The 7,614-nt window shown below is 41.9% G+C and overlaps 2 pseudogenes; both read left to right on the forward strand.

The window, feature by feature from the left end:
* The first annotated feature begins 3,437 nt into the window (after positions 1-3,437).
* Positions 3,438-3,819, forward strand: LOC123932223 (annotated as a pseudogene).
* Positions 3,820-6,490: 2,671 nt separating this feature from the next.
* Positions 6,491-7,411, forward strand: LOC123933038 (annotated as a pseudogene).
* Positions 7,412-7,614: the final 203 nt, after the last annotated feature.

Consider the following 7,614-nt stretch of genomic DNA (forward strand, 5'->3'; position numbering starts at 1 on the left):
CACACCAGTCAGAATGGCTAAAATTAACAAGTCAGGAAATGAGAGATGCTGACGAGGATGCGGAGAAAGGGGAACCCTCCTACAGTGTTGGTGGGAATGCAAGCTGGTACAACCACGCTGGAAAACAGCATGGAGGTTCCTCAAAATGTTGAAAATAGAACTACCCTATGACCCAGCAATTGCACTACTGGGTATTTACCCTAAAGATGCAATGTTGCCTTTAAAAAATAATATACAGACCTTTTTAGAAAAGTAGTCTTGTATTAACTTCATAAAGCAACAATGTATTAGTTCTTTCTCTTCCAAAAATAAATTGAAGCCAGTGTCCCTATTTTGATGAAAATGATTTTATATGCACTCAAATACAATGTTCTCTAACCAGGGGTTAAAATAAAATTCTACCATAAATCTTGAAACTTTATAAATTCTGTCAATATTGGATCACCCGGTTGAAGAACAATGTCTTTTTTTAGACTTTCCTCATAAATTTCATCTCTTAATTTTCCTATAAACAGGTTGGTGTGTTTTGCGATCAAGCACCTTAAGTGTATATTTTTATAGGTCTTGGGGTCATTTTAAAATTAGGCCAACAAACAGCAAAGGCAGTTGATGCGAATAAACCTTTGAAGAATAAATATAAGAACAAAGGAAGAAGAAAATAATGTGCATCTGCTGAAAGGAAAGATACTGCTGAATACTGATTAGGAAAGTGGTCTGGGAGTTGTTGGAGAAAACCTCTAAAGCATGCAGCTTAATGTACAGCTGTGTTGAAAGGGCAGGGAGAATGCTAGATCATATGGCTGGGGAGAGACAATATAAATCAGATTTTGCATCATTAATCTAAGCTCAAGTGCTACCATCACCTGAAGAACTGTTCCCTACTTTGCTCCTGGTCAAGAGAGGCGCAAAACAATGCATTTGCTGCTGAAATGGTGTAGTAAAAAGGCAGCTACCTGAATTTAGTGGTCTGAGGTTGGCAAGTGGGGCCGGGGGGGGGGGGGGGCAGGGGTTGTTGTGAGGAGAGGAAGATTCACAGCCCTGCTGGTAACTGCAAACTAAGATGGGTGTCTCTGCCCTTTTTCTGCAGATGGGCCATTGGGAGTTAAATAAACAAGAGATATCATCGAGTTCATATTAAGCTGAACCCCAAGCACTTGAGCCAGACTCAACGGAGACTTCTATTCCCCAAAACCCTCAGATTTCTACCCTTTCCAGTTTATCCAGTGTTTCCCCAGAGGATAATTTGCTGCCTCCCTTGACAGGTAGTTCTCTCTGTTTGGTTTTCTTTCTTTCTTCTTTGTTTTATTTGCCTCTTATTTGTTTGTTATGAGAACTAAACAAGATAGTAAGTATTTTAAACATTAATAGAACTCCTGGTGCATATTAAATGCTCGATTATATTCATTAATCTTCAAACAACCACTAATTCTTACCTTTTCTTTATCTCATTTCAGTCCATTTTACTCTGGCCATTCTTCCAGTGTCTTATAGTACAGAAACAAAACTTCAGAGCTGAAAGCCTCTACTGATAATATGATTTACAGATATAAAAACTGAGTCTCAAGGGAAAACATAGTGAGCCCAAAATCTCAGAGCTGGTGCTTCTATGAGAACTTCTCTCCCATTTTCTATAACGCCAACATGAATCTTTAGTTTAGGTTTTGTATATGGGGATAAAGACACTAGGTTCTCTGAATTCTGTCTTGGAAGGGTTTTTTCCTATCCATCATGCTGTCATGCCCTCCAACCCCATCCTGCCGCCATAGCAACATCATGCTTGGATCATTGCAATATCTTCCTAGCTCATTTCTTGGCTCTTCTCTCCCTTTGAATCTTACTCACCATGGAAGGTCATGCCTTGCCATGCCACCTCTGCTGTTACTCCAATCCTTCATGAGTTCCCACCCTGACATTCATATAAACACAAATTCCTTTGCCTCATTCTGAATACTCATCATCACTGACGGCCTCTCTTCCTACTACACTCTCCTCCAACACATTCCTCAATGCCAGCTGGCCCACTGTTCTCAGTGTATAATAAGCAACAATTGTGCCCATTGATGTGAATGTGCTGAAGTGTCCCACCGCTGGATTATGTTGTATTTATTATATTTATTTTGTGTTATATTTATTATAGTATAATACGGTTTGGTATAGCTTACCACATTATGTATATGTATTATTATTATATTTCTTTCTTATCTTTCTTGTTCATTCATCTTCAATCCAAGGTAATATAGAATTGAGAAACTGAGTGAAAGTTCCAGAAAATTCCAGAAAGTTGTTATGTGTCTCTGTGAACAAGCATGCTAGCATTTTTTTCTCTGAATTATTATTCCAAAAGTAACATCCTTTTAAAAAAAAATATTTATTTGACAGAGCCACAAGTAGGCAAAGAGGCAGGCAGAGAGAGCAGGGAAGCAGACTCCCTGCTGAGCAGAGAGCCCAATGCAGGGCTCAATCCCAGGACCCTGAGATCATGACATGAGCTTAAAGCAGAGGCTTAACCCACTGAGCCACCCAGGCGCCCCCAAAAGTAATATCCTTAACCATTTTGTAAGTAAAAATTCATATGAGAGTAGGTTCAAAACAAAACAAAAATCAAAGGAATTCTTATCTCTGAAGTTTCCCTACTTGCAGGATCCATTCTTTGATATTTTAAAAAATGGATTTATTTAGCTTGATAAATAAGAGTTAATATCTGATATCCTCTCTGTGCTTGCAAATTGATTTTTTAATGATTTGGTGCAAAATCTCTTTGAATCTTTCTGGTAACATTACCCTTTTCACCTTTGTAAATTGGGATAAACAGTGCTACACAATGCTGCGGACGGCAGGATGTGGAGTAAAAGATACAGCCCTTGGACTGGTGGTCATATCCATACAGAGCCAGAACCATCAACAGATCACCAGAGATCTCCCCTTCTGGGAACTTTTGGCATATAAGTGCTTCCTAGTGTCTTTATGTCTATGTTTCTGGTTTTCAGGTATTATGCGAATTATCACAGCGCTGGATATATTCATGGAGGATGCTTTAGATATCAGTGTACCTAACACATGTACCGAATTTAAAATGATCTTTAAAATACTGATAATAGGGGCGCCTGGGTGGTTCAGTGGTTTAAGCCTCTGCCTTCGGCTCAGGTCATGATCCCAGGGTCCTGGGATCGAGTCCCGCATCGGGCTCTCTGCTTGGCGGGGAGCCTGCTTCCTCCTCTCTCTCACTCTCTCTGCTGGCCTCTCTGCCTACTTGTGATCTCTCTCTGTCAAATAAATAAATAAATAAAAATATTTAAAATACTGATAATATTGGCGGGTGGGATAGCAGTTAGGTGAGGCATGCCACGAGCCTCCAGGGCCTCTGCTGCCCCTTGAGCAAGCCATTGGTGTGGGGGTGACCTGGTGCGATGCTCTGATTGTAGCTGTGTCCACGTGTTATGATGCTGTCTCCTACCAACCTGGTTACTGGAATCTCCGGTAGTAAAGTGAAATACTTAAGGCTTTCCAGCACAGATGATGCCTGCACATTGGCCGTGAGTTTAAGAAAAAAACACTCTTAAGATCCCATACGAAACCATTGCACTTACTACAGTGCTGTTTTGATGGGTGCCTTTTTCATCATAGGCGCCCTCCTGCTGGCTATATCAACAAAGGGCAGGCTGGGCCATTCGGTCCTGATCATTGGCATCCTGGTGTTCCTGCCAGAATTTTACCACCTGAGCATCTCCTGCTATGCATCCAAAGGCTACTGGGGTTACTTCTACCGAAGACTTTCCAGATTTTGACAACCAGCGCCCACCCTCAACACTGAGCAGATGAGTCACCGATGGGACTGAACCCAGCTTTAAGATACTGAGCAGAAACTGTGGCAAAGGACTGAGGAATTCTGCAGTTTTCAGATGTTAAACAAAAGAATGACCAGATTTTATGGGTCCATCCCCAAGTTATCACCTGAGCTTATAGTCACAAATTAACTAATCAGGACATGATCTGTTTTTCATCTCCTAGCCCTGACGACAGCTGACAAGTTTTTCCGTATGCACCTGTATCTTGCAAGAGTAGCAGTGTTAATGGTATGGGAAAGCCAGAGGTATTCTGTAGTGGAAGGTGTTATTGCTACCACCTTTCCTATAGTTGAGCATTTCTTTGAAATAGTCCTCATTGTCCGTTCTGGTGGCAAATGGAAGAATTCAGTATGCCAATTTCATATCGCTGGTAATTTATTTTGAAAACTGGTAATTTATTTGAAATTTATACTTAGAAAACATCTAAGTATCTTACTCCTACACTCATCTCTAGCTTTGTATTCTAGTGGAAAAACCTTGGCAAAATCAAGTGCCAGTGTGCATGCATCTGTAACATTTTTTATTTATTTATTTTTTAAAAATTATTTATTTATTTTTTCAGCGTAACAGTATTCATTGTTTTTGCACCACACCCAGTGCTCCATGCAATACGTGCCCTCCCTATTACCCACCACCTGGTTCCCCAACCTCCCACCCCCACCCCTTCAAAACCCTCAGGTTGTTTTTCAGAGTTCATATTCTCTTATAGTTCGAATCCCCTTCCAATTTCCCTCAACGTCCTTCTCCTCTCCATCTCCCAATGTCCTCCATGTCATTTGTTATGCTCCACAAATAAGTGAAACCATATGATACTTGACTCTCTCTGCTTGACTTATTTCACTCAGCATAATCACTTCCAGTCCCATCCATGTTGCTACAAAAGTTGGGTATTCATCCTTTTTTTTTTAATAAACATATAATGTATTTTTATCTGTGAATCACCAGGTTTACACACTTCACAGCACTCACCATAACACATACCCTCCCCAATGTCCATAATCCCCTCCCCCTCTCCCAACCCCACCTCCCCCCAGCAACCCCCAGTTTGTTTTGTGAGATTAGGAGTCATTTATGTTTTGTCTCCCTCCCAATCCCATCTTGTTTCACTTATTCTTCTCCTATCCCCCTAACCCCCCATGTTGCATCTCCACGTCCTCATATCAGGGAGATCATATGATAGTTGTCTTTCTCTGATTGACTTATTTCACTAAGCATGATACCCTCTAGTTCCATCCACGTCGTCGCAAATGGTAAGATTTCATTTCTTTTGATGGCTGCATAGTATTCCATTATGTATATATACCACATCTTCTTTATCCATTCATCTGTTGATGGACATCTAGGGTCTTTCCATAGTTTGGCTATTGTAGACATTGCTGCTATAAGCATTCGGGTACACGTGCCCCTTCGGATCACTACGTTTGTATCTTTAGGGTAAATACCCAGTAGTGCAATTGCTGGGTCATAGGGTAGTTCTATTTTCAACATTTTGAGGAACCTCCATGCTGTTTTCCAGCGTGGTTGTACCAGCTTGCATTCCCACCAACACTGTAGGAGGGTTCCCCTTTCTCCGCATCCTCGTCAGCATCTCTCATTTCCTGACTTGTTAATTTTAGCCATTCTGACTGGTGTGAGATGATATCTCATTGTGGTTTTGATTTGTATTTCCCTGATGCCGAGTGACGTGGAGCACTTTTTCATGTGTCTCTTGGCCATCTGGATGTCTTCTTTGCAGAAATGTCTGTTCATGTCCTCTGCCCGTTTCTTGATTGGATTGTTTGTTCTTTGGGTGTTGAGTTTGCTAAGTTCCTTATAGATTTTGGATACTAGCCCTTTATCTGATATGTCGTTTGCAAATATCTTCTCCCATTCTGTCAGTTGTCTTTTGGTTTTGTTAACTGTTTCCTTTGCTGTGCAAAAGCTTTTGATCTTGATGAAATCCCAATAGTTCATTTTTGCCCTTGCTTCCCTTGCCTTTGGTGATGTTCCTAGGAAGATGTTGCTGCGGCTGAGGTCGAAGAGGTTCTGTAACATTTTTTACTTGCTTTCTTATTAACAGCAGCCAGGACTTTTTTCTTAAACCTCAGAAAGAGTTTCCAAAAGGTAAACACTTCCTCTGTTCACTAGTCATTGGTCAGATTTGATTTGGTCCACCAGTAAACTGGCCAGCATATAATTTGGGTCATATTTTTCTTTGTAGATAGAGATGCTCGTGTATCATGCCTTTAAGGACTGGACTTTCAGATGTTTCCTAAGGGGGAAAAATGTAGATAAATTGTTATTATTTAGAGATTATAAGCCCATCATTAGCACCTTGTGTCATGATGCCATTCTGCTAGAGATCGCAAGAGTTGGCCTGGATCCCTAGAGAACTAGACTGCCTTACTTTGATTCTGTCTCCTAGCCTGCAAAATGTGACGTATTCAAAAGAAAGTAAAATGCTGAACTCTTGGCCATTTTGTGAAGAGATGAAGACTGAGCAGTGCGGCCGCATGCTCAACCTCGAGCAACAGTTGATTTCTCCACATAGAACCTGGGAGCAGGAGATTCAGAATCCAATCTCTTCTCCCTTCCCTGTGTTGTGAGATTTTTTTGGTCTTCAGCTACATCTTTCAGCTTTGTGAGGAACCTTGACATCAAAGAAGATGGACAGCAAGGTTACCAACAAGACAGAGCCTCGCTCTATGAACTCCTGTGTATTCATTGGGAATCTCACTGCTCTTGTGGTTAAGAAATCTGATGTGGAGGCCATCTTCTGGAAATACGGCAAAATTGTGGGTTCATAAGGGCTTGCCTTTGTTCAGTATGTTAATGAGAGAAATGCCCGGGCTGCTGTGGCAGGAGAGGATGGCAGAATGATTGCTGAACAGGTTTTAGATATTAATCTGGCTTCAGAGCCAAAGGTGAACCAAGGAAAAGCAAGTGTGAAATGATCTGCAGCAGAGATGCACGGGTCAGTAGCAGAACAACCTTCTCCGTCCCCTCTACTCAGCTCCTCTTATGACTTGGACTGTGACTTTCAATGAGGTTATTATGACGAGATGTATAGTTACCCAGCACGTATTCCTCCTCCTCCTCCTCTTCCTGCTTGGCCTGTAGTTAGTTCCTTCAAGATGCCAGAGTGTATTAGGAAACACCTCACGAAGGTGCAAAAGTGGCTTCAATTCTAAGCATGGACAGTTTGGATCTTCTTCCAGTTCTGGAAAGTTGAAAAATGATGACCTTCAGACCATTAAGAAGGAGTTGACCCAGATGAAACAAAAAGTGGATTCTCTACTGGAAAGCCTGGGAAAACATGGAAAACGAACAGAGCAAACAAGGAGAGGTGAAGAATGGTAAGTGAGAAGAGGAGCAGAGCAGCAGCTCCCCGAAGAAAGAGGAGACTGATGTGAAGATGGAGTCCGGGGGCGGGTACGGATGACTCTGCTGAGGAGGGGGACCAGCTGGATGGTGATGGTAATGAAGATCGGGGGGATGGCCAGCTGGAGTTGATCAAGGACGATGAAAAAGAGGCTGAGGAGGGAGGGGATGGCAGAGACAGCGCTAATGGTGAGGATGACTCCTAAGCACATGGTGGGGTTTAGAAATCTTGTCCCATTATTTCTTTACCTTGGTGCTTGTCTAAGATCAAAATTTTCACCAGATCCTCTCCCCTAGTGTCTTCTTCAGCACATGCTCACCGTTCTCCCCATCCTTGTCCTTCCCATGTTCATTAATTCATATTGCCCTGCGCCTAGTCCCATTTTTGGATCCTTTGACACTCCTAGTA

Source organism: Meles meles, chromosome 20 (genome assembly GCF_922984935.1).
Source record: "Meles meles chromosome 20, mMelMel3.1 paternal haplotype, whole genome shotgun sequence".
NCBI lineage: Eukaryota > Metazoa > Chordata > Mammalia > Carnivora > Mustelidae > Meles > Meles meles.